At 43.0% G+C, this 27,999-nt stretch overlaps 1 long non-coding RNA gene across 3 annotated transcripts in view; it reads right to left on the bottom strand.

Moving 5' to 3' along the window:
• Positions 1 to 8,723: 8,723 nt before the first annotated feature.
• The window catches only part of LOC142730601 (uncharacterized), a 237,761-nt gene continuing 218,485 nt past the window's right edge, over positions 8,724 to 27,999 (bottom strand). For all 3 annotated transcript variants that reach the window (XR_012878925.1, XR_012878926.1, XR_012878924.1), the window contains 7 exons: positions 23,318 to 23,394; positions 22,005 to 22,079; positions 20,966 to 21,094; positions 19,504 to 19,570; positions 19,253 to 19,317; positions 17,279 to 17,375; positions 8,724 to 9,646 (listed from right to left, as the gene is read on the bottom strand). This is a non-coding gene — a long non-coding RNA (uncharacterized LOC142730601). The remainder of the gene's footprint in view (positions 9,647 to 17,278; positions 17,376 to 19,252; positions 19,318 to 19,503; positions 19,571 to 20,965; positions 21,095 to 22,004; positions 22,080 to 23,317; positions 23,395 to 27,999) is intronic.

The raw sequence follows: 27,999 nt of genomic DNA, 5'->3' as shown, positions 1-27,999 counted from the left end.
CCCGCAGAATAAAGCTAACATGTAATTTAGGGCGCACTGTGGATGCCGATAAAAAAACAATAAAAAACTATTCCAGAATTTACTTTACCAAAAAATGAAATAAAAAGTGATCAAAAAGTCGTATGTATTCTAAAATGGTACCAATAAAATCTACAGCCCGTCTCGCAAAAAACAAGCCCGCACACCGCTCAATCAACTGAAAAACAAAAAAGTTACGGCACTAGTAATGCAGTGATGAAAATACATCTCAATGCGCAGGCCGGAGGGGAACATTCCTTCAGGTTCAGGGCCCTAGTATTTAGGAACTAGGAAAGGGAAGGGACATCGCACATCCGCTGGAAGCGAGGGCGCCCGTATTATACCAGCGCAAAACTTTCCCACTAATATTTCCCAAACTATGAAGGAGAAAAAGTCCCCAAAAGGTGCAGAGCGTTACAAAAGGGGGATAAGAAAGAAAACCGTTTACCAGTGTGACACCGGCCTGCGCATAACGGATCGCTTCACATCGTAACACACATCTATGGATAATTGTATTATTTACCCCATTATTATACCCTCTTATTATGCCCTGATGTACCCCGCACAGCTTACATATACACTGATGTACTCCGCACAGCTTACATATACCACTGATATACTCCTTACAGATTACATATACCCTGATGTACTCCGCACAGCTTACATATACCACTGATGTACTCCGCACAGATTACATATACCCTGATGTACTCCGCACAGTTTACATATACCACTGATATACTCCGCACAGATTACATATGCCACCACATTATAAACTTAAATACCAGCAAAACTCAAACAAAACTACCAAGCAAAATCCATGCTCAAAATGGCTGTCTATTCCTTCTTAGCTCTACATTGTGCCCAAACAGCAATTTATGGCCACAAGTAAGGCATTACCATACCCGGGAGAACCCGCTTAACAATTAATGGGGTAAGATTCTCTAGGGGCACAACATCTTGTGCGGTGAATGGGCAGATCAGTGGAAAAATTGCAATTTTCACTTTGCACCATTCACTGCGTATTCATTTCAGAAAAACACCTGTGGAGTCTAAATTCTCACTACACCCCTTGATAAATGCCTTTAGGGGTGTAGTTTCTAAAACGGGGTCACTTTTGTTTGGTACATCAGGGGTTTTGCAAATGCAACATGGCGTCCGCAAACCATTCCAGAAAAATCTACGCTCCAAAAGATAAATACTGCTCCTTTTCTTCTGAATGCTCCCATATACGTAAACAGCCTATTATAACCACATATGGGGTGTTACCGTACTCGGGAGAAATTACTTTACAAATGTTGGGGTGCTTTTTCTTCTCTATTCCTTGTAAAAATTAAAAATGTTGATCTAAAACTACATCTTGTTGGAAAAAAAAATTATTTTTCATTTTCATAGCTTAATTCTAATTAATTCAGCAAAAAACCTTTGGGATCAAAATTTTCACTATACCCCTAGATGATTCCTCAGGGGGTGCAGTTTTCCAAATGGAGTCAATTTTGGGGTGTTTCCACTGTACTAGTACTACAGGAGCTCAGCAAATGTGACATGGCGCCCAGACACTATCCAAAATCCAAATGGTGCTAGTTCCATTCTGAGCCCTACCGTGTGTCCAAACAGCCGTTTCTGACCACATGTGGGGTATTGTTTTACTCGGGAGAAGTTGCTTTACTAATTTTATGGTGCTTTTTCTCCTTCAGTCCTTGTGGAAATGAAACAAAAATACCTAAACCTACATTTTATTTGAAAAAATGTAGATTTTAATTTTCACAGCCTACTTCCAAAAATTTCTGCAAAAAACCTGTGGGGTCAAAATGCTCACTATACCCCTAGATAATTTCCTCAAGGGGTAAAGTTTCCAAAATGGGGTCACTTGTTGGGGGTTTCCACTGTTTTGTCCCCTCAGTTGCTTTGCAAATGCGACATGGCCTCCGCAAACCATTCCTACTAAATTTGAGCTCCAAGAGCCAAATGGTGCTCTTTCCCTTCTAAGCCCTACCGTGTGTCCAAACAACCGTTTATTACCACATGTGGGGTATTGTTTTACTCGTGAGAAATTTCTTTACAAATTTTATGGTGCTTTTTCTCCTTTAGTCCTTGTGGAAATGAAAAAAAATTAGCTAAACCTACATTTTATTTGAAAAAATGTAGATTTTCATTTTCATGGCTTAGTTCCAAAAATGTTTGCAAAAAAACTGGCCGGTCAAAATGCTTGCTACACCCCTAGATAAATTCCTCGAGGGGTATAGTTTCCAAAATGGGGTCACTTGTTGGGGATTTCCACTGTTTTGTCCCCTAGGGGGCTTTGCAAATGTGACATGGCCTCCGCAAACATGCCTGCTAAATTTGAGCTTCAAGAGCCAAATGGCGCTCTTTCCATTCTAAGCCCTGCTGTGTGTCCAAATAACAGTTTATTACCACATGTGGGGTATTGTTAAACTCGGGAGAAATTGCTCTACAAATGTTGTGGTGCTTTTTCTACTTTAGTTCTTTTGGAAATGAAAAAAAATTAGCTAAACATACATTTTATTTGAAAAAATGTAGATTTTCATTTTCATGGCCTAGTTCCAAAAATTTTTGCAAAAAAACTGGCCAGTCAAAATGCTTGCTACAACCCTAGATAAATTCCTCGTGGGGTGTAGTTTCCCAAATGGGGTCACTTTTGGGGGGTTTCCATTGTTTTAGTTCCACAAGACCTGTTCAAAGCTGACATGGTGCCTAAAATATATTCTAATAAAAAGGAGACCCAAAATCCACCAGGTGCTCCTTTGCTTCTGAGGCCGGTGCTTCAGTCCAGTAGCACACTAGAGCCACATGTGGGATATTTCCTAAAACTGCAGAACCTGGAAAATAAATATTGAGTTGCATTTCTTGGGTAAAACATTCTGTGGTACAAAAAAAATGGATTCAAAATGAATTTCTGGAAAAAAATAATGAACTTTGTAAATTTCACCTCTACTTTGCCTTAATTCCTGCGCAATGTCTAAAGGGTTAAGAAACTTTCTAAATGCTGTTTTGAATACTTTGAGAAAATGGAGTGACTTATTGGGGGTTTCTAATATCTAAGGACCTCAAAGCCACTTCACAACTGAACTGGCCCCTGTAAAAATAGCATTTTGAAATTTTCTTGAAAATGTGAGAAATTGCTGCTAAAGTTCTAAGACTTGTAACGTCCTAGAAAAATAAAATGATGTTCAAAAAACGATGCCAATCTAAAGTAGACATATGGGGGATGTTAGTTAGCAACATTTTTGTGTGGTATAACTGCCTGTCTTACAAGCAGATACATTTAAATTGAGAACAATGCAAATTTTTGCAATTTTTCGCTAAATTTTGGTGTTTTTCACAATTAAATACTGAATGTATCGGAAAAATTTTGCCAGTATCATAAAGTCCAATGTGTCACGAGAAAACAATCTCAGAATCACTTGGATAGGTAAAAGCATTCCGGAGTTATTACCACATAAAGTGAAACATGTCAGATTTGAAAAATGAGGCTCTGTGTAATGGCAGGAAGGAGGTGAAGGGAACAAGTGAGCCCTAATCTACCCACCGCCCTGTCCCTGCCTACTTGCAACGACCCGCCCTAGGCGACGGGGTAGAACTTGGCGGCGGTCCCTACGCTGTCTAAGTGCAAGGGAGTACAAACAGGGAACACGCAAGGGAAGGGGCAGTAGGCCACGGAACGCCGCGAGGAAACGGAGTGGTGAATGAGCCAGTCAGGATCAGGATGTAGTGGAGTATACAAACGCAGAGCACGGAGCAGGAAGCAAGCCAGGGGCAAAGCGAAGCAGGATAAGCGGAACTGAAGCAAGGCAGAATCACGGCAGAAGCAGGCTGGAGCAAGGCAGCAGTGGGGCCAGGAATCTAAGAAGAATAACAAGCACTGAGGAAGAGAACACGGCAGGTATAAATGAACAGGGGGCGGAGCTAACTCCGACTGACCAGGCCGCGATAGGCTCTCCCACTCCTGAGCCTGCCACCCTGGTTGGTGGGAGCCGGTGTCAGTCTAAGAGGTCTGGCCTCAGGTGTCGACTGATTAATCTCGGGAGTATACACAGACGTAGTACCTGGCAGATCCTTTACAGTACTCCCCCTTTTATGAGGGGCCACCGGACCCTTTCTAAGAGGACCCGGTTTAGTGGGGAAGAGAAGGTGGAACCTCCTGATCAATACCCCAGCGTGAACATCTCGAGCGGGTACCCAAGTCCTCTCCTCGGGCCCGTATCCTCTCCAATGGACCAGGTACTGGAGGGAGCCCTGGATCATCCTACTGTCCATAATCTTGGCCACCTCAAATTCCACCCCCTCAGGGGTGAGAACGGGAACAGGAGGTTTCCTCGAGGGGGACCAGGACAGGGAGCAGCGTTTAAGGAGGGAGGCATGGAAGACGTCATGTATGCGAAAGGATGGGGGCAGCTCCAGACGGAAGGATACAGGGTTGAGGACTTCAATGACCTTATAAGGTCCAATAAATCGGGAAGCAAACTTCCTGGACGGGACCTTAAGGCGCAAGTTCCTGGACGAAAACCAGACCAGATCCCCGACGACAAACCGGGGGTTAACAGAACGTCTACTATCAGCCTGAATCTTTTGTACGCTCTGGGACGCCTCTAGGTTCTTCTGAACCTGGGCCCAGACTGTGCACAGTTCCCGATGAACGTCCTCTACCTCGGGATTATTGGAACAACCAGGAGAAATGGAGGAGAACGTTGGGTTAAACCCGAAATTACAGAAAAACGGGGAGACCCCTGACGAGTTACTGACCCGGTTATTCAGGGAAAATTCGGCGAGGGGAAGGAATGAGTCCCAATCAAATTGACAGTCAGAGATGAAACACCTTAAATATTGTTCCAGGGATTGGTTAGTCCTTTCAGTTTGGCCATTAGTTTCGGGATGGAAGGCGGAGGAGAAGGACAGATCAATCTCCAACTTTTTACAAAAAGCTCTCCAAAATAAGGAAACAAATTGTACCCCTCTGTCAGAAACGATATTGACTGGGGCCCCATGGAGACGCAGAATGTGTTTAACAAACAAAGAAGCTAACGTCTTGGCGTTAGGTAGTTTCTTAAGGGGCACAAAGTGGCACATCTTGCTGAAGCGGTCTACTACCACCCACAACACCGACTTGCCCTGAGATGGAGGCAAATCGGTGATAAAATCCATGGAGATATGGGTCCAAGGTCTCTGGGGAATGGGCAAGGAACGTAGTAAGCCCGCAGGTCGGGACCTAGGGGTCTTGGACCTAGCACAAACCTCACAAGCGGCGACGTAAGCCCTAACGTCTTTAGGCAACCCAGGCCACCAATAGTTTCTGGTAATGAGGTGTCAGGATGACCAGATAGTGCGGAGTCATGGTTTTCCCTGAGTACCCTTAGCCGGTATTGCAGGGGGACAAACAGTTTGTCCCAAGGGAGGTTCCCGGGAGCTGAACCTTGATCAGCCGCGATGTCAGAAGCTAAATCAGAATCAGTGGCAGAAACGATTATACCAGGGGGTAAAATACAAGCAGGATCCTTCAGGATCCTTCTCGAGAGGAGGATTGGCCATGAAACTACGTGACAGTGCATCAGCCTTAATATTTTTGGACCCAGCCCTATAGGTAACCAAGAAATTAAATCTGGTAAAGAATAGTGCCCTACGAGCTTGTCTAGGATTAAGCCTCCGGGCAGATTCTAGGAAAACCAGATTATTGTGGTCAGTAAGGACCGTTACCTGGTGTCTGGCCCCCTCCAGGAAGTGACACCACTCTTCAAAAGCCCATTTAATGGCTAAAAGTTTGCGGTTGCCAATATCATAGTTACTCTCCGTGGGCGAAAACTTCCTAGAGAAGTAAGCACAGGGGCGGAGATGGGTGAGGGAGCTGGTACCCTGGGACAAGACGGCCCCCATTCCCACCTCGGATGCGTCAACCTCCACAATAAATGGCTCCCTTTGGTTGGGCTGAACCAGCACGGGGGCCGAGATAAAGTACTTCTTGAGGGTCTCAAAAGCCTGGACGGCCTCAGGGGGCCAATGGAGGACATCAGCACCCTTGCGAGTAAGGTCCGTAAGAGGCTTAGCGACGACCGAGAAGTTGGCAATAAATCTCCTGTAATAGTTAGCGAACCCCAAAAAACACTGTAGCGCCTTCAGGGAGGCAGGTTGGACCCATTCCGCCACAGCCTGAACCTTGGCAGGGTCCATGCGGAATTCATGAGGAGTGAGGATTTGACCTAAAAATGGTATCTCCTGTACCCCAAACACACATTTTTCGGTCTTCGCAAACAGATTATTTTCCCGGAGGACCTGGAGGACCTTCCTGACATGCTCCACGTGGGAGGACCAGTCCTTGGAAAACACCAGTATGTCATCAAGGTACACTACAAGAAAATTACCCAGGTAATCTCTCAGAATTTCATTAATAAAATTCTGGAAGACGGCAGGGGCATTACACAACCCAAAGTGCATGACCAGGTATTCGAAATGACCTTCGGGTGTGTTGAACGCAGTTTTCCACTCATCCCCCTCTTTGATGCGGATAAGGTTATATGCCCCCCGTAGATCGAACTTAGAAAACCATTGGGCCCCCTGAACCTGATTAAAAAGATCCGGAATCAAAGGAAGGGGATACTGGTTCCTTACGGTGACCTTATTCAGGTTCCGATAATCAATGCACGGCCTAAGACCACCATCCTTCTTCCCCACGAAGAAGAAGCCAGCACCAACAGGAGAAGTCGATGGGGCGAATGAAACCCTTGGCCAGGCATTCTTGGATATACTCCCTCATAGCTTCACGTTCAGGACATGAAAGATTAAATATCCTACCCTTAGGAAGCTTGGCACCAGGCACCAAATTGATGGCGCAATTGTAATCTCTGTGAGGGGGCAACACCTCGGAGGCCTCCTTAGAAAACACATCAGCGAAGTCCTGAACAAACTCAGGAAGCGTGTTTACCTCCTCCCGGGGAGAAATAGAGTTAACCGAAAGACATGACATCAGGCATTCACTACCCCATTTGGTGAGATCCCCAGTATTCCAATCAAACGTGGGATTATGCAGCTGCAACCAGGGAAGACCTAATACCAGATCGGACGATAATCCCTGCATCACCAGTACAGAGCACTGCTCCAAATGCATGGAGCCAACAAGGAGTTCAAAAACAGGAGTATGCTGAGTAAAATAACCATTAGCAAGAGGAGTGGAGTCGATACCCACTACCGGGATAGGATAAGGCAAATCAATAAAAGGCATTTTTAGAGACATAGCAAATTCCACAGACATGATAATAGCAGATGAGCCAGAATCCACGAAGGCACTGCCAGTGGCAGACCGGCCAGCAAACGAGACCTGAAAGGGAAGCAAAATTTTATTGCGTTTCATATTAACGGGAAATACCTGTGCGCCCAAGTGACCTCCCCGATGATCACTTAGGCGCGGAAGTTTTCCGGCTGTTTATTCTTGCGCCTGGGACAGGTGTTCAGTAGATGCTTGTCGTCCCCACAATAGAAGCAGAGACCATTCTTCCTGCGAAACTGTCTACGTTGTCGAGGGAACATTGAGGCCCCGAGTTGCATAGGTACCTCCGAGTCCTCCATGGAAGAGCGAGGAGACGGGACCTCGGGGGGAATCGCAGGGAAGTCAGAGGGGAACACATTGAAACGTTCAAGCTGATGTTCCCTGAGACGTCGGTCAAGTCGTACTGCTAGGGCCATAACCTGGTCTAGAAAGTCAGAAGAGGGGTAGCTAACCAGCATATCCTTCAGGGCATCAGATAATCCGAACCTAAACTGGCACCTTAGGGCCGGGTCGTTGCACCGAGAAGCTACGCACCACTTTCTAAAATCAGAACAGTATTCCTCAACAGGTCTCCTACCCTGACATAAGGTCACCAGCTGACTCTCGGCTAAGGCAGTCCTGTCAGTCTCGTCGTAAATGAGTCAGAGGGCAGAGAAAAAACGATCAACGGAGGAAAGTTCAGGGGCGTCAGGAGCCAAGGAGAAGGCCCACTCTCGGGGCCCTTCCTGGAGTCGGGATATGATACCCACCCGCTGGTTCTCGGAACCTGAGGAGTGAGGTTTTAGGCGGAAATAAAGTCTGCAACTCTCCCGGAAGGAGAGAAAAGTCTTACGGTCCCCTGAGAACCGGTCAGGTAACTTGAGGTCGGGTTCTAGAGGTGAGGTGAGGGGTACTACTAAGGCAGCGTCAGCCTGGTTGACCCTCTGAGCCAGGGCCTGGACCTGTAGGGAGAGGCCCTGCATCTGCTGGGTCAGGGTCTCAAGGGGGTCCATGATAGCGTCAGAGTAGGAGAAATAGTAGACTAGGTATGGGCTTGTTATTATGTAATGGCAGGAAGGAGGTGAAGGGAACAAGTGAGCCCTAATCTACCCACCGCCCTGTCCCTGCCTACTTGCAACGACCCGCCCGAGGTGACGGGGTACAACTTGGCGGCGGTCCCTACGCTGTCTAAGTGCAAGGGAGTACAAACAGGGAACACGCAAGGGAAGGGGCAGTAGGCCACGGAACGCCACGAGGAAACGGAGCGGTGAATGAGCCAGTCAGGATCAGGATGTAGTGGAGCATACAAACGCAGAGCACGGAGCAGGAAGCAAGCCAGGGGCAAAGCGAAGCAGGATAAGCGGAACTGAAGCATGGCAGAAGCACGGCAGAAGTAGGCTGGAGCAAGGCAGCAGTGGGGCCAGGAATCCAAGAAGAATAACAAGCACTGAGGAAGAGAACACGGCAGGTATAAATGAACAGGGGGCGGAGCTAACTCCGACTGACCAGGCCGCGATAGGCTCTCCCACTCCTGAGCCTGCCACCCTGGTTGGTGGGAGCCGGTGTCAGTCTAAGAGGTCTGGCCTCAGGTGTCGACTGATTAATCTCGGGAGTATACACAGACGTAGTACCTGGCAGATCCTTTACACTCTGTCAGGAAGGTCAAAAGCGGCCAAAGAGGGAAGGGGTTAAGGAAGAATTATGTCAGAAAGTCGATAATCGTAGGTATCAGTACTTCCGATTTAGTTTGCAGTAATATACAATTCACTCCTGTATTTCACTGAAGTCACGTTGGAGTATTCTATGTTGTTTGGTAAGAGTGTTGTTGTCAGATTGCTTTAAGAAAAGAATGATGTCAGAAAGCTGAAATACATAGACTTTGATGTATAGAGCTACGAGCAATGAAACTCCATAGTCCTTTGTCTGGTTTAGGTCCAAGTGTATTGAAGAAGTCGGCCAATGCAGAGTTTCAGGAGACTGGCTGTCATCAAATACTGTAGAATCTAATGCTATTATTCTTGACCTCTTGTAGGGGAGCAAAGAACAGTACCTGTTGCAGCTGTTTCATGTGAGGTGGGCTTACATGAAGCAACCTCCTTCTTCTCACCTGGGGGTCTTCTGTGCGGTATATTATCCTCAGACCCACTTATCTTTTCCTCCAGGTCAAGGAATTTTCCGTCTAACAGAGGATCAAGTTACAACTGCTCGCAGGTCTCCAGTAATAATTGGTTTCTCTCACGGGTGATGAGTCGGTCTAAATAATATGTGCAGATTTCTTCACATAGGAAGAATCGATCCAGGTATCTCTTCTTTCACACTTCATGGCAGTAAGGATGGTCAGCAGCAGTACCTTGAAGAGACTTCTCCAAAGCACTGTAAATAAACCAGAATGTAAAACTAATTGATCATTATAAAGTTTCACAGATTAACGGAATAAGTCTCTTCAGTACATTTATGTTGAGCCTCCTGCACTTGAGTCTTAACTCTCTCAGGCTGGGTTTACACTGTGCGTTTTTGCCATGAATTTTTTTTGTTTTGGTAGATAAACTAACGTGGAAGTTCATCAAACCAAACAAAAAAAGAATGCTAAAAACGCAACAAAAACGCACATTGTAAACCAAGCCTAAAACTGCTTCTGAAGCCTTATCACATATTGGACAAGGGTGTCATGTGACAAATATAGTTCTGAGTCTGTAGGTGTTATGGGCAACCTGGGTAATTTTCGAACAAAATTTCATAAGGAGTTAGTACATGGTCGGTGGGGGTCCCAGTAGTGGGGCCCTTAGCGATCATATATTTATCACCTATCCAGTGGATAGGTGATAAATGTTCTTAGTGGGAAAACCCTTTAGCCAAAAGGGGTTTTCCAGTCCTAAGAAATTGTAGGAATTTCTTGACATAAATTTCTTGGTTTTGTATAACGGTCATTTAAGCACGACCATCTTTCTGAAAGCAACAGCGGTGAATTCTTTATTGCACGCATCATCGTTTTATACTCCTCATATTGTGCGTTCCATCCCGACAGGCCAATTCTTGAGTGATTTAATTCTCATCGGAATTTTAAAGAACAGGCCTCAAATCTGAAAAAGAGATTAAGACAACGTGGCTACAGAAATATAGATGCTGAAAAAGGATGCCAAAGAGCAAGGAGTACTAATCGGGACATTCTGTTGAGACAAAAGGTACGTAGATCAAAGGAAATCTGGTCAGATTTGTAACCAACTCTAACACACAATGGCAGAATGATCCCGATCTTAGGGGTGTTCTTCCACACCGACCATTGATGGTGGCTAAAAGAAGCAGAACACTAAAGGACATGTTAGTAAGAAGCCATTATGTACCTCCCTGTGTGTCATCGGGCCCTAAGTGGGGCTCATTCCCATGTGGCCACTGCTCTATCTGTAGCATGATTGTTAAGACAGACACATTTTGTGATTCATCAGGATGTGATGAACACAAAATTGTGCACGTCATTAATTGCAGTACCACGGGGGTCATATATCGCGCTACATGCACTTGTGGTTTGATATACGTGGGTATGACCACACGAGATCTGAGGGTACGCACCCAGGAACATGCCAAGGATATCAGGGCAGCAGTGAAATTGGACCCTCAGAAACTCATCAAATTTAAACCAATACCTAAGCACTTTAGGGAGAAACACAAGGGCAGATGTCAGGATTTAAAAGTTCCTGAAATTGCTAAACTTTCTTTGGGCTCCCGAGGAGGGAATCTAGCCAAACGTCATGAGCAAATTGAATGTCGTTGGATCATAAAGTTACGCACCCAAGCTCCTTTGGGCCTGAATGAGAAGGTATCATTTGTGCCTTTCTTATAGTATGGCTTTGCACAGGTTGTGAACAATATTGCCAGTGATATCCCCCTTTGCAGTATTTTGGGGATTCTTCCATTTTTATATTAAATGTTAGGACTTCTACTGGGGATTGTTGTTTGGTTTGGTTTGATGGGTTGTATATTTTGATTTTATTCTTTATCTTTTGTGAGTAACTGTATACTCCTTTTCTGGGTATAACGCCCGTTCATCGGCTGATTGTAACGTTTATGCAGCCGAAAATATTACCGTTGTTGGCAGCACATCTCCCTGTTCATTTTTTTTTTTTACATAGACCAAAAGAATATTAAAAATAAAAACATTTTCGCTCAAAAGCAGTGGATTTTTTTTTTTAACATATCTGGAATCGCGACACCTGTAAAAGTCCAAACTGTTACAATATAAAATGAAAGCCCCAAAATCGCTGTGTTTTTTAGTCACCTCGTATCCCACAAAATAATGTAATAAAAAGTGGTCAAAAAGTCTTATGTACCCCAAAATGGTACAAATTAAAACTACAGCTCGGCCTGCAGAAAATAAGCCCTCATATAGACGGAAAAATGAAAAAGTTATGTCTCAGAATATGGCAACACAAAACAAATTTTATTTTTAATAATGCATTTTCTCCTTGTAAGGGCTTGTCCACACGTAACGAAAATGGCTGCGTATTTTCCATTCGGAGTTGCGAACAGATAATACGCAGCGGAATACAGTAGCAGCAAAGTGGGTGTGAATGAGCGAATGTTATCCTCACGCTGCATAAAATGTCAGTCCTGAAATTCACCTGCTGTATGTAAATTCCTGCTGCGGAAAGTGGACTGAATTCCTGCGTTTTTCAGAGGAAATGTCACCATCTCACAGACTTGGAAAAAAACCGCAGCAAAATCCGGAATATTTTCTACAGTAAAAAAATGCAGGAAATGTTTTTCCATAGCAGATTGTCTGCTAGTCCAAGCGGAAATTCCTGCAGCAATTCCGTTACATGTGGACAAGCCCTTAAAGTAGTAAACCATAAAAAAAACATATACATTTGGTATTGCCGTAATCGTACTGACCCGCAGAATAAAGTTAACTAGCCATTTTTACAAACGGTGAATTCCATAAAAGTGAAACCAAGAAAACAAAGCTATCGCTGCTATGTTATATCTTCACTTTCCACACGAACCCCCCCCCCCCCCCCCCCCGCACAGAGAATTAAAAAAAAAATATGGCTTTTGGAAGGTGGGGTGGAAAAAATGTGAATAAAAATAATGTCGGCGATGGGAAGGGGTTAATAATGTGCTTTGGGTTTGTGTCTGACTAAACACATAGACGTCATTCTTGCCTACTCTCCAGGATTGTCCAGTAGTCTACAAGAAATCTCCCGGCAGAGAAGGAGGTCTCCTGAAAGTCTCCTGACGGCTGAGAACAGGGGCTCTTGCTGCATATTTATTTCTATGGCCGCATGGTAGCTGTGTAAACATGTATCATTGAGCTCCTGCTTGTGGCTGCACGCAGGGAAGCACTCTACTGGCACTGTTTATGGGGCACTCTACTGGCACTGTTTATGGGGCACTCTACTGGCACTGTTTATGGGGCACTCTACTGGCACTGTTTAAGGGGCACTCTACTGGCACTGTTTATGGGGCACTCTACTGGCACTGTTTATGGGGCACTCTACTGGCACTGTTTATGGGGCACTCTACTGGCACTGTTTATGGGGCACTCTGCTGGTATTGGTAATGGAGCCATTTTGGCTGGTGTGGGGGAGTGGATCAGCTTAGGACTCCTAGAAAACGATTATTTACCCTCACAAACTGAAATGATTGATTCCATATCAAGCCTTGGCTCTTATTTAGACTGGTACAAATCCTAGGATTTATTGACAGAGCTATGACAATCATGATGGATCCGTTGTGTAAAAGATCCCATTGACTTCTAATGGGTCAGTGAGGTTTCGGGCTCTAATGGTGTTGTGAACAGAGCCTAACCTGTGTAGAGTTTTGATGAATCATGAGCTGGGAAGACTTCCATTTACACCTCTTACAGCAAGTACTAAAGCCTCTAACATGTATTGTATATCTGACAAGTTACAATTCTGTATTTCACCCTCTGTCGCCGTGCGGTGCTTTAATGAGACGCCATATCCTCCCTATGGCGTGTGGTGGAGCGTGACACATTTTATTTTCTTCTTACGGAATGTGTAAAATTAGAGGAACAGTGTAGGCCCATAATGCAATACAGATCCGTGTGTGTCTCTGTGTGTGTCTGTTTGTGTGTCTGTGTGTGCGTGCGTGTGTGTATGTGAGTGTGTGTGTGTGTGTGTGTGAGTGTGTATGTATGTGCGTGTGTGTGTGTGTGTATGTGTCTGTGTGTGTGTGTGTTGCGTGCGTGCGTGTGTATGTGTGTGTGTGTGTGTGTGTATGTATGTGCGTGTGTGTGTGTATATGTGTGTGTATGTATGTGCGTGTGTGTGTGTATGTATGTGCGTGTGTGTGTGTGTCTGTGTGTGTGTGTGTGTGTGTGTGTGTGTGTGTCTGTGTCTGTGTGTGTGTGTCTGTGTGTGTGTGTGTGTGTCTGTGTGTGTGTGTGTGTGTGTGTCTGTGTGTTGCCCGATTTGGAAGTTTATGACAAAAAAAGCCACAACACCTAGACATGAGAACCCAGGTGTAATGGGATATGGGAATAACAACATTCACAAGTCTTGTACATCTTTCCGCTGTGGTAATTCTTGCCCCGGGGGAACCTCCTACTCTTACTGGAATCATTGAAGCAGAGGCCGGCGGTTATGTGAGGTGGACGTGTACAATATAAGACACCGCTGTCACAATCATTATCCTGTGTCGCCCTAGAAGGACATTATTTCACTTTATATATTCAGATTTCATTGTCGTATTTCAGTCTTGATTTTCTCCAAGCCTCCATGTGATTTTTCTCCTTGCCAGGACTAAGGCCCTGTTCACAAGGCAGAATTTTCACGCGGAAAAAAGTGCACCATTGTCTATAAAGAGAAACCACCCGTTTATACAGGACAGAATATTAAGCGGGTGAAATTGTACACCGCCTCGCTGAAAAAAAGTGACATGTCACGCCTTTTTCCGTCGCATGTTCCACATCAGGTAATCGTAGGCAGATTAGCCCCATTAAATGGTTCTAATCTGTGTCCAGAAACGCCTCCGTTTTTACTACAAAACAACGACCGAAATCTGAGGGTCGGCCGTGGTTTTCTACCGCGGTTTCTCGACCAATTCCACGTCTGATTTTTCCATAAGAAAAATCTGTCATATGAACACAGCCTAATGGCATGCGCAATATTTCCCCCCACCCAGAGGGATCCGGCTACAAGGAAGGCAGAATCGGCTTCTAAGAAAGTAGAATGTCATCATCACATTTGCATCTTTAGTGTAAATATTGTAATGTCCGTCATCTCCTAAGCATGTCTATACATTACATATAAATACTTCTTTCTGTTACCTGTCTTGTGTACAGATTATACATCACGCTGCATGGATGGCGGACAGACTGTCAAACACATCAACTGTCCTTGTTGCCCATAGCAACCAATCACAGTGCAGCTTTTTTTCAGAGCAGTTTTGAAATGAAAGCTGAGCTCCGATTGGTTGCGCCAGTCTTTCCTGTTGGACCTTTTTAACCCTTTCACTACCAGGGTTTTTTAGGCATTTTGCCTCTTATTTTTGTCATGTACAAATAAAACCTATATTACTAAGTAAAAAAAATCATACTAAACCCCCCATACTTATATATTTTCTGAAAGTAGATTCCTGGTACATTGTCCATTTGCCACTCCGCATAAAATTGCATGACGGTCCTTGTGTGTATAAAGTGTCATTTTTAATTTAAAAAAATGCATACAAATTTATTCTTTATGTCAACAGTGTAACCTAAAGCAGAAAATGTTATGCTCCAGGCATACTAAAAAAAAAAAAGTTCAATATGTGCAGCGTTCATACATACATATATCATACATACATACATATATCATACATATATATATATATACATACATACATACACACACACATATATACATACATACACACATATATACATACATACACACACATATATACATACATACACATATATATATACATACATTATTCATACATACATACATACATACATACATTATTCATACATACATACATACTATATACATACATACATATATACATACATACATATATCATACATACATACATACATATATGCATACATGCATACATACATACATACACACATATATATATATATATACATACATACATATATCATACATACATATATCATACATACATGCATACATCATACATTATACATCATACATACATACACATCATACATACACACATACATATATACATACATATATATCATACATACACACATACATACATATATACATACATACATACATCATACATACATACATATATATATCATACATACATACATACAGTATATATATCATAAATACATACACACACACGCACACACACACACATACATATATACATACATGCACACATACATACATACATATATATATATATATATCATACACACATACATATATATATATATATATATATATATATATATATATATAATAAATAAATACATACATACACACATATATATCATACATACATACACACATATATATCATACATACATACAGGGGCGTAACTAGGAAAGACTGGGCCCCATAGCAAACTTTTTACTGTGGCCCCCCCTCCCCTGGGTGTCACACAACCCCCCCCCTTGTAGATAGTGCTTTTTTTACAGCCCCCCTGTAGATAACGCCATACAGCCCCCCCTTGTAGGGAACGCCATACAGCCCCCCTGTAGGGAACACCATACAGCCCCCCCTGTAGGGAATGCCATACAGCCCCCCCTGTAGGGAACGCCATACAGCCCCCCCCTGTAGGGAACGCCATACAGCCCCCCCCTGTAGGGAACGCCATACAGCTCCCCCCTGCAGGGGCCGCCATACAGTCCCCCCCTGCATGGGACGCCATACAGTCCCCCCCTGCAGGGGACGCCATACAGTCCCCCCCTGTAGGGAACGCCATATAGCCCCCCCTGTAGGGAACGCCATACAGCGTCCCCAGCCCCCCAAAAAATGCGACCTACAGTGTCTCCTACAAATAACATGCATCGCCTATCCACAGGTCAGGGGATACATGTGTGATCGCTCCTAGCGATAAGGAGAACGGGGGACCGAAAGTCCCCCGAAGTTCTCCATGACTAACCTCGGACTTCCGGCGTCTGCGCAGCTCAATAAAAGTGAAAGGAGCGCTGGTCACGCATGCGCACAAGCGCGACCGGTGCTCCATTCATTTCTACGGAGCTGCCGACACAGACCCCGGAAGTCCGAGTTTTGTGATGGAGAACTTCAGGGGACTTTCAGTCCCCCGTTCTCCCTATCAATGCCAGCGATCACACATGTATCCCCTATCCTGTGGATAGGGGATACATGTCTTTTGTTTAATGGCAGAGTGGGGAGATACCTCCCTGCTCTGCCGTAGTGTTCAGGGGTGTCGCGCTGTAGCAGCCATAACGGCAGCTAGCGGAGCCTCATGCCGCGGGCCCCGTAGCAGCATACATACATACATACATACATATATATCATACATACATGCATATATATATATATATATATATATATCTGAAAAAAAGAAAATATTTGATATCCAATAACCCAAGAAATTTTGTGGACCGAATGCCACACGGTGCTATCCTAGTAATTAAAGCAGAAAAGAAAAAACAAAAAAACCCTCTAGGATATATCAGATTCAGCACTCACATGGGTATGTAGTAAAAATAAATAATTTTATTAATTAAGTTGTTAAAAAAGGGGAAAAAAAAGGTCATATCACAGACCAATTCCCATGAGGAAATACCAAAAAGTTAGATTAAGGAGACACAATAAAAAAAAAAATATATATATCATACATACATACATACATACATACATACATACATACATACATACATATATCATACATACATACATACATACATACATACATACATACCACTTGTGCCTGTTTCTACATGTACATATATTATCTCCATAAAATTACAAATTGAAAACACCAAAAATGTGGCTTTAAGCAGGAAATGTACAAAAAAAAAGTAACAATCTATAAAATGCAGGGATTACACACCTAGAAAAATGAGGCGTCCACAAAGCTCCTATTTTTCTGGACGATTGCAGTTGTCTTGACGTGGTCCTGGCGGCCGTGTTCACCTTCACTATCACACCTTAGATATAGGATAGAGGAATTTATTTTTAAAAACAAATGCATTAAAATTCACATTTGTGCCTAAAACTCACATACAATCAGCGATTTAGAGAAAATATCATTTACAATGAATAGATCAAGGTGATAAAAGCTTATATATATATATATACCACATACATCTACAGCCATAAAAGTGTGCGCTCTCAAAACACTGAAACAGAAGCCCTACAATATTTGGCCATCATCTACAAATGTATTTGAAAAAAAAATCACTGCACACAACAAGCAACTTCTACTGTATGCAACCAAAATCCACATTTTTTTTTTTTGAGCGCACAAAGCATACGTGTATAAAAATACAACTTAGGCCTTATTCACACCAGCGTATTGCACATCCGTGTTAGGCCTTATTCACACGAACGTGTGCATCTTGCAGTTCCGTGTGTCATCAGTGAATGGTGCGTGGCTGCGTGATTTCCACGCATATGCCATCCTTATGACACGCGGTTTTGATGTTTAGAAAAAATTTTTTCCTTCATTTATTTATCTACAGTTGCGCGAGTCACGTTCGACACACGGAAGTGCTTCCATGTGCTGCGCGTGATTTTCATGCACCCACTGACTTCAATGGGTGCGTGATGCGGGAAAAACGGCCAAGTATAGGACATGTCGTGAGTTTTACGCAGCGGACACACGCTGCGTGAAAATCACGGACTGTCTGAACGCGTTCGTGTGAATAAGGCCTTACGTGTGTTAATACAACGGACATCACACGGACCTATGCAATTCAATGGGGCCATTCAGAATCAATACTAGGAGTAAGAAAGACAAAGTATTAGGACAAATCCAAATCAATGGAAACATTTTCATGTAGAACAGAGACCAGTCCCCAACATTGTATTTTATAGCTTTAGGTGTATTATATATTATCTCATTTTTATGCTTCTACAACGTGTCTCTTATCAGTGAGTTATTATAATGAGCTTTATTCTTATTATATCACAACAGTAACTATTATGGGGTTTCTGAGGGGTTCATACAATTATTCACACAGAGACACTTTATTAGGAGTCCTGCCACCCCTCCCCCTACAATGCTGCAGGTAAACATTGCGGACGTCAGAGTGACAGGCGGCATGGATTGGTCCGCTCCCGGCCGCCCGTTTTTTTTACTTGTAGTAATGATAACAGTAAGGTAAGCAGTGTCTCCCATGACTGCTAGCAAAGTTTGGGGTACATGTCTGGGATACATGGCACAAGTGCCCAGCGCTGAGACACCAAGTAGTAGAGATGACTCCTGAATCCTGTACCTTTCCTTCACCACGACATTACAATATACAATATTATATAGTACAAGTCCTCAGCAGTTACATGACATGGAATCAGTGGCTATTACAAGATGTTTGCCCATTTGGCCTAGGTATTTAACCGGTCAGGGGGCTTCTCCCATATGACTTTCTAACATAAATCAGGGGCGGACGTACTATATGTGAGAACAGTGCAGTTACATTGGGGCCCAGCAGGTTAGGGGGCCCTCTGCCACCCCGAAAGTAACTAGTAGCGTCCTACTGTCTATTAGATTGCATGTAGGGGTTTGGGCTAATGAATTTCTTGTAGGCAATAATGTGTGGCAAGAGCTCTTGGCAGGGTAACTGTGCCTTATATCCCCCAACACTGCTCCACCCCTAATCCCCAATTAACTTTACTGTACCCCTAGTCCCCTCAACCAATTACCTTAAATCTATCTTCAGGCCAAAACCGTTCCCTATTGTTCCCTTACGTGTCCCCCCTAGACTACATGGCACCACCAGTCATATGGCCATCTTCATACTATACAAAGAAACCCATTACCTACACGATCCCCATCCCTATATATAGTAACTAAAGATGGATATACCTCATATAGATGAAATATTACTTCAGAGAGTCCCCCTGGCAGCAGGCAGCCGATCCCAAGTTTTTCTGGAACGAAAAGTTAAAATTATGATGTGAGCTTAGTATGGGTCATCATATCAACAAATATATGTTCAGCCAATTGACAACATTGGGGAATTTGTTCCCGCAGCCTCTCATGTGTCTCTATAGGAACATTCTGGATGACATCACATTATAGAATTTCTATAGGTTGTTATTTTCTATAATACTTACATATATACGGTGGATCTTCTAGCATGTCGGCTGTCACTGGTGCCACATATTCACATGTTTTATATGTCTGTAATATACATAATGGGTTTACTGCATATACATAAAATAACCCCATATCTATAATGTATAATAATATATTTACTGTCACACATGTCATTATCTATCACAGGGCGAGTCAGACATTGAACACATTTTGTAATGTAACGTAGACCCAGGGAACATAACTATAGGGGTGAAGAGGTTGTACAGGCCCTGGTGTCCATGACTGGCATAAGGGGGTCACAATCTGAACAAATCCCCAATGCCGCCATCACCTGGAGGAATCCTGATTTTACTTGTCGTCCCCTTGACTGCCCTAGACCACCATACAATGAAAAAACAATTCCCCTTTACTGTCTTAAACCACCAGTGAATTTACACTGAACCCTTTCACAGCCCTAGACCACCAGATAAATATAAAAAACTGTATAGAAACATGACCCTGTGGGATGGGGTGGGTGGGTGAGCCTACTTTACTTGTTGCCCAGGACCCCATCTTACATAAAGCCTATTGTGTCTGTGGGAGTGCAGATTATATATGGTATATGATAGTTGGCAGGACCTGGTATAGATTTGGCACCAAGGCCCCGGAGCTTATAGTTATGTCTCTATATAAGCCTATATAAGCCTAAACTTAAGGGAAACTATAGAGAACTGTGGAGTTTCTGATTCTTTTCTCTTTTGTGGTGTCTCTGGACACACATAATGTGGATACATGTAAGGGTATGTGCACACACACTAATTACGTCCGTACTTGACGGACGTATTTCGGCCGCAAGTCCCGGACCGAACACAGTGCAGGGAGCCGGGCTCCTAGCATCATAGTTATGTACGATGCTAGGCGTCCCTGCCTCTCTGCAGGACAACTGTCCCATACTGTAATCATGTTTTCAGTACGGGACAGTAGTTCCACGGAGAGGCAGGGACTCCTAGCATCGTACATAAGTATGATGCTAGGAGCCCGGCTCCCTGCACTGTGTTCGGTCCGGTACTTGCGGCCGAAATACGGCCGTCAATTACGGACGTAATTAGTGTGTGTGCACATACCCTAATGAATATTCTGGGCATGCACCGGGTTACCTGACAACATATAAGTTTGGGTGGCAGCTTAGTCTGGATGCCATAGTTGACCACACCGGGTTTCCAGGCTCTTGGTCTCTGTTCCTAATATATTACAGGTTTGTTACTTGTCAGTAATAAGCGGTCACTACATTTTGTGGGGGACATTTTTTTCTATTCTTCCATCTACCACCCCCAGCATTGAAGTGAGGAATATTAGGAAGAGCAACTTTGTTTTCTGAGGGACAATGTGAGAAAACTGAAATTGGGCTCTTGGAGAAAATATCCATTATTGCTATAAACCATCCAGCCAGTAAATATGTGATATAACGTGTGTAGAGATAAAGAAATATTCGGCACTTACCTTAGACTCTCCTACTTTATATGCTGGGCATTAGTTGGGCGCTCTCCTTATTTTTGGAGCAGCCCCTCCTACACCTGGACCTGAGACCATCACAGAGCTCTTCATTGGGCTGTTACTTTTTTATTACTCCTGGAAATGTAAGAAGAAATTGACAACTGGGTGACGTTATTCTCTTTTCTCAATGGCCATGGTCTGATAAAATACAATGTGTGCTGACAGTTTCATAATGTTTAGGGACACATCCTATAGACAAGAGATATTGTATCCCTCATATTCAAACATTCCCAGGCGGAATTATAGAGGAATGGAAAAATTCAGAGTGCTAAGAGGAGATGCTCCAGCATTATAATTTTATGGGAAATGCAATTATTTACTCGTCATAAGAACAGACAAGTCCAGAACATATGACCAGTATTATATACATAGAAGAGATAAACCATCATCCCTGGGTTGGAGGTTAATTGTAATAAAATATTATAATATAAGATTACACTTCATGGAAAATACAATTTGACAGTTATAGATTTAGACAGCAGTGGATTTGGTATCACTATATAGCAGGTAATGAAGTTGGTCCTCTCCTCTTTGCGGCTGGGTGGTGACAACCTGTGCAGGACTCCGCTCTCCAGAGGAACTACATTGGCAGCAAGCAAAGCGGTGGAGAATTGTCCCAAAGGTCATGGGAATGGAATGGAGAGGTAAACAAACATCACGCCCGGCTCTCCTCAGTAGCTACATTGGGCCCCATAATGGAGGGCCCAGTTTGATCTTTGCTATGAGGACCCCAGTCTTCTATGTCCGGCTCTATATCCAGGAGTAAGATTATGTGACTGTTTGGTGAACTTCTTGGTGTCAGTAGAATAAGGGTGTTCATGATAACTATGACTGCCGCCACGTGTCAGGGATCTATCTGCCTATGTGACATGGAGGAATGGCTTCAGTCATACACAAAGGTGCCGTCTGTTTTCTGACCAGATAATTTGGGACGTGTGTGAGTAATATGCAGGAAAGGTAAATTACAGGAAAGAGAGATCAATACCTGAGCGTTGTATTCAGGAGACTGTCCCGGCAGCAGCAGTTCTGGGACTAATCAAGGGATCTGTTCAGACAAGATCTAAGAAAAAGATACAAAACCTCTGATCACAGGATAGATACAATAATAGTTGTCATGTTACCAGAGGTTACACTTATACATTACACGTATACACTATTTAACATTGACGTCTATAGGTGACAGATGACCAACATATGACATATATCAGAGGTGTCCATCACCGCCATCCTGTAAGAAACGTGTACAGTATGTTAGAGTTTTCCCATGAGCGACATATTTGACGTATATGTAATAAACGTCAGATAAATGCGGGTCCCATCTGTACACCAATCTCTAGAATGGGGCCCCCTAAACCCTGTTCTAGCATTTTGTGCTCACAAATTCCCGGCCACTTACAGATTACATGGTCGGAGTTACGTAAACAGCGTAGCTCGCTGAACTACGCTGTTTCTCTAACTCCCATAGTAGTGAATGGCAGCTACGGAAGCAGCATAGCATGCGAGCTACGCTGTTTGGGTAACTACTATTCAGTTCTATGGAGCTTTTCCCCTTCATAGTAGGAAATCAGCCGGAACACAAAAAGGTAGAACAGGGTTTAGGGGGCCCCAATCCAGAGTTGGTTCTCTCTGAGCTGCAATACCAAGCACAGCCACTACCAAATGCATGGAGCTTTCCTGGTAAACAATGAAGAGGACATGTGGCTGACCAGGGTGGTGCGGCCCCTTTACTCAGCTGATATCACATGGGGGTAGTAGGAGTCAGATCTCCACCGATCTGATATTTACTATTAATAATAAAGTTATGGAAAATCCCTTTAAAAGGTAAATAAGACATTTTATACAAAGGACAGAACATACATATAAAATTATCGAGGATCTGACGTCTCTCCTGGCATGTCTGTCCTAGAAAATACTTGAGAATTCACATTTCCATTCACACATTACTGACTGCTGTAATTTTCAGGAAATAATAAATTGTAACTTTAATGGGGAAATAAATAACCTCAAAATCTGAATGTAAAATCCACATGTTCAGTTTTTACTTTTGTTCATAGAAACATTTTACTGGAACTTGAAAAAAAAAAAAAAAAACAACCCTGTCAATTACAGGAAAAAAAAAATCCTTCTACAATCATATAGTTGTGGTGAGATGCTGGTTATAAATTGCTGCAGTAATGTCCAGTGTGAATCTGGTCTTATATGAGAATTCTAGAGCGTAGATATTTCATGTATCCAGTAACATGTATAATTAATAACACTGATATTATAGCTGATAAATAATAAAATGCTGCCTCTTACCTGTCAATCACAGTCAATCACAGTCCTGGTCAAAATTTTATTCCCAAAAATGTGAGAAAAAGGCCAACAATCGTGATCTGTAGGAAACACACTGATCAAATATCAAGTGCAAAGTGAGTGGAATCCAGCTGCACATAGAGAACTTAGAGACTAGTACTGTCTATGACATCATCAGTGACATCATAAGTGGCTGCAGTATCGGTTACATCATCGGTTATCTCCTCCTGCCTGGATAGACTGTCTGTGTATACACTGGATATAGGCGTTACATGGGACTGCTGTTTTATAAGCATGGAAGATACATGCCCACTTGGTCAAAAGCTAAAAAAAAATGCCCAGTTGGGCATTTAGATTTATGCTAATAACTTTCTTAAATAGGTCATAACTTGGTCAAAATTGATCGTTTTTCTAAATAAAAAAACACTGCTGTGATCTACATGACAGCGCCGATCACATGTAGAAGACAGGCCACGTAGAATGCGGTGACACAGCCTCTTTAAGTCATTGAAAACCATTGAAAAAGTGAAATTAAAGTTTCTTGCCGCGGCGCTGTGTATTTAATGCATTAAAAGTCAAGTTAAAGATCTCCACATCTGTACATAGAAGGGGACATATTGCAGAACAATTATATCATTAGTGTCACTTATATAAATTGGAATTATGTGTAAAACTGTCACTTCTGTCTGTAAAGTGGTCGTCTCGTCATTACAAGCTCATTTTGAAATAACGTTTTCTCTTTATTCCGGAGACGCTACAGACACTGACCAATAGGCGACTATCTTTATAGACTGTGCGCCATTTATAATATTTGTGTCTTCTTTTAAGCCCCCTCAGGCACCAGCCCCCGGTGAGACTTTTACCTCTGTAACCCCTATTATTAAGCCCTTGATGATTATACACCGTTCAGCCATAACATTAACCCCTTAAGCCCCCATGACATAACTGTGCACCATGGATTGTCTTACATAAGGCCACCATGATGTACAGTTACGTCATGGTGATTGTGCGGTCACAGGAGGTCATTTTATTTGAAGATGCCGCCACCGATATTGGGAATTATTAGGGATACAAAATCGGTGTAAATGGGTCTTAAAGGAGTATTCCCAGCTTACATATAAAGGACATGTTCACACGGCTCATCTTCAGGCGTATGTCAGAGCGTAAAATGGTCGTGTTACGCTCCAAAATACACTTGAAATGCGCCTGCAAACTGCTTCCCATTAATATTAATAGGAAATACACCGCGCAGCTCATATGAGGTGTATTTTTTTGCTGCTGAATTATTAAACACGTAAAACTACGCTTTATAAAAAAGAAGGGAAATGTCCCTTTCGGAAGCATTTTAGAAGCTGATTTTTCTTTTTTCCCATGACACTTTAACCCCTTCCCCCTGCTTGCATTCTGGGCCCTAATGGCCAAGCCATTTTTTACATTTTTCCATTGTCACATTCGAAGAGCTATAACTTTTTTATTTTTGCGTCAACATAGCTGTATAAGGTCTTGTTTTTTGCGGGGCGACTTGTAGTTTTTATTGGTACCATTTTGGAGTAGATGCGACTTTTTGATCACTTTTTATCACATTTTTTTTAAGTCAGTATTAACAGAAAACAGCAATTCTTCCATCGTGTTTTATTTTATTTTTTACGGCGTTCACTGTGCGGGTTAAATAATGTAATATATTTATAGTCGGGGTCGTTATGGACGTGGCAATACCAAATATGTGCATCTTTTTTGCTTTATTGTGGTTTTTTTAATAGTAAAGCAGTTTGTAAGGGGAAAAAGTGAGTTTTTCATTTTTTTTTTCACATTTTTTCAATTAACTTTATTCAACTTTTTTTTACTTTTATACTAGTCCCACTAGGGGACTTCACTATGTGATCCTCCGATCACTATTATAATACACTGCAATACTTTTGTATTGCAGTGTATTTTTGCCTGTCCGTTTAAAATGGACAGGCATATGCTAGGACATGCCTCTGGCATGACCTAGCAGGCATTCATTACAGGCAGACCTGGCAGCCTTTATTAGGCCCCCGGCTGCCATCGGAGACACAGACACTCAGCGATTTTATCACCGGGTGTCAGTGGGATGAGTTGGAGCTCCCTCCCTCTCTCCAAAACCACTCAGATGCGGTGCACGCTATTGAGCACCGCATCTGAAGGGTTAAACGGGTGAGATCGATACTAATATCGATCTCACCCGGTCGAGCAGGGACGCCCCCAGCCCTCAGCTACCTCTGGCAGCTGAGAGCAGGGAGCTTTGACAGTTCCCTGCTCTGTCTACTTTATTCTAATGCAGCGACGCGGAATGGCGGCGCTGTAGAATAAAGCCCATTAATGACCGCCGTGAAAAGGCTTATCGGCGGTCATTAAGGGGTTAAAAAACTCTCTGAAAATACGCCTCAAAATACGCTCAAAAAATGATTGGAATATCAGCTGTAAAAAACGTCCGGATTCAAAGTCTGTCTTCTTTTAATCTCAGCCTCGTATTTTCAGCCTAAAGATCTGCGGTGTGAACCTGCCCTCACATGCACATTTCCTGCAGACCTTACCCAGTCATCGCTACTTGCTTCACCCTAAATTTGTTTTGGGGAGCAGGGGGTTTTCCTTTCCCAAATCCGAGACAACCCTTTTTAGGCTGGATTCACACACAGCACTTTGCTGCGTATTTGTGCTTTTCGTTGTGGTATTTTTAATGCAGTTTCTGTGGTGTTTTTTCTTGCTGTATTAAGTGCGGCAGATGTGACATTAAAGTCTGTAGTAAAATATCAAATGCATTACACACAACTGCGTTCTGGTTTGTGTCGTTTTTGAGGCAATTTTGTGATCAGTGGCATTTTTTTTCCACACACTCTGGGTATAGCGTTTTTTTCAGGCGTTTTTTCAATAGATTCTATATAAGACTTCAAAAATCCCATAAAACAAAGCACGTACAAAATGACACCACATAAACACGCCACTAAAAACGCCTTAAAAAAACGCTTGTTTCATTTTAATAACGCTGGTGTTTTTAGAAGCGTTTCGGTGCAGTTTAAAATGACAGAAATTTTCTGTGTGTGAAGGAGGCCTTAAAGAGGCTCTGTCACCAGATTAAAAATGCCCTGTCTCCTACATCATTTTATGGGCGCTGGAATGTAGTTAACAGCAGTGGTTTTTATTTTGAGAAACGATCTTTTTTCAGCAAAGTTATGACCTTTATTACAATTATGCAAATTAGTTTCTTAATGCCCAAGTGGGCGTATTACAAAGAAGTGTATGACGCTGACCAATCAGCATCATACACTTCTCTTCATTACACCCAAGCTGGTTTCACTGAACAGCGTGATCTCGCGAGACCACGCTGTGACGTCACTTCCGCCCACAGGTCCTTCATCCCTGCGTTTTAAGACTGAACATAGATTATCTCCAGGTGTATGAGAAGTTACAGTCGTCGGATCTGCAGCAGCAGCAGCGGAGGAGGCAGCATCACACAGTGCAGGTAAGCATATAGAACTCCCTAGAGGCGAAGGACCTGTGGGCGGAAGTGACGTCACAGCGTGGTCTCTCGAGATCACGTTGTTCAGGGCATTTTTAATCTGGTGACAGAGCCTCTTTAAGGTAACGCTGTGGGAAAGATATTGTAACCGAAAGAAATTGATACATAAATTTCCCTATGCATAGAACATATCCAAAGCCGCCCCTGTAGTTTTCTTCACCATAGTGTCCGTATCCCTCTCTACATGACTGGACACAATATTGTTCGCTGTGATGGCGACTTTCCTATGATGCACACGGATATGAAATTCTTACATGGTGTATGGTGATGAATAAAATAAAAAGATACAATATATCACTGCATGTAGAGTTTCATATTATATATACTGTAAGTGGGAGTGCGGTTTGCATCGTGTTATTATTTAGGATTTGAACAATATTTTCCTATATGATCCATGAGAGGATTGGGATCATTTCTGGGGATAGTAATTCTCTTGAATTCTAATGAAACCTGGTGTCACACAGAAGGATCCTTTCTTTTTGAGTCGTGTCTTGTCTTCTGCTCTCCATTTATCCTGGCACTGAGACGGCCTCCCCTTTCCAAGGGAGACTAAATGTCAAGAAATCACTACTTGAGAAATTCCCCAGAGTGCAAGTTTATGGAATTGCTATACGATAAATTCCCCAAAGGCAGCTGGAGACCGTCTGGATGAAGTGTGCAGGTAAATTAGCTACCTCAAGTCCATCACCACTCTGGTCAGCATAGTCTAAGGCTACTCTATGGTCTTCACCAGAGCCCACCTCAAGGCAGGTTGGATTTGGCTGCATAGAACGCAGGTTGCTTTTATGGAATACAGTGTTGGACAGGAGGTGCAATGCAGGCAATGCCAGAACGGAAACCAGACAGATAGAGGGTAAACAGCAAGCGGAGTTCACAACCAGGAAATACTAAAAGTCCAAATCCCAAAACAGAAGAATACCAGGACTTGCAGAGGTCAAAACCAGCCAAGAGCAGAATGTCCAAATTTGTGAGCAGAGGGAAAATCCAAAGACAAAGTCGAGGACCAGTTCAAAGAGTCCAAACAGTCAAGGTGATACAGAAGCTTGATCAGAAACATGCAAACACATGAAATCACAAACAACAATGAGAAAACTGAACAGATTCGAAAACTCCACCCTTAGCCCTGATAGGACGCAGACAGAGAAAT

Source organism: Rhinoderma darwinii, unplaced genomic scaffold (genome assembly GCF_050947455.1).
Source record: "Rhinoderma darwinii isolate aRhiDar2 unplaced genomic scaffold, aRhiDar2.hap1 Scaffold_76, whole genome shotgun sequence".
In the NCBI taxonomy this organism is placed as follows: domain Eukaryota; kingdom Metazoa; phylum Chordata; class Amphibia; order Anura; family Rhinodermatidae; genus Rhinoderma; species Rhinoderma darwinii.
The sequence above is the reverse complement of the archived record's forward strand: the minus strand, read 5'-3'. Positions and strand labels throughout refer to the sequence as shown.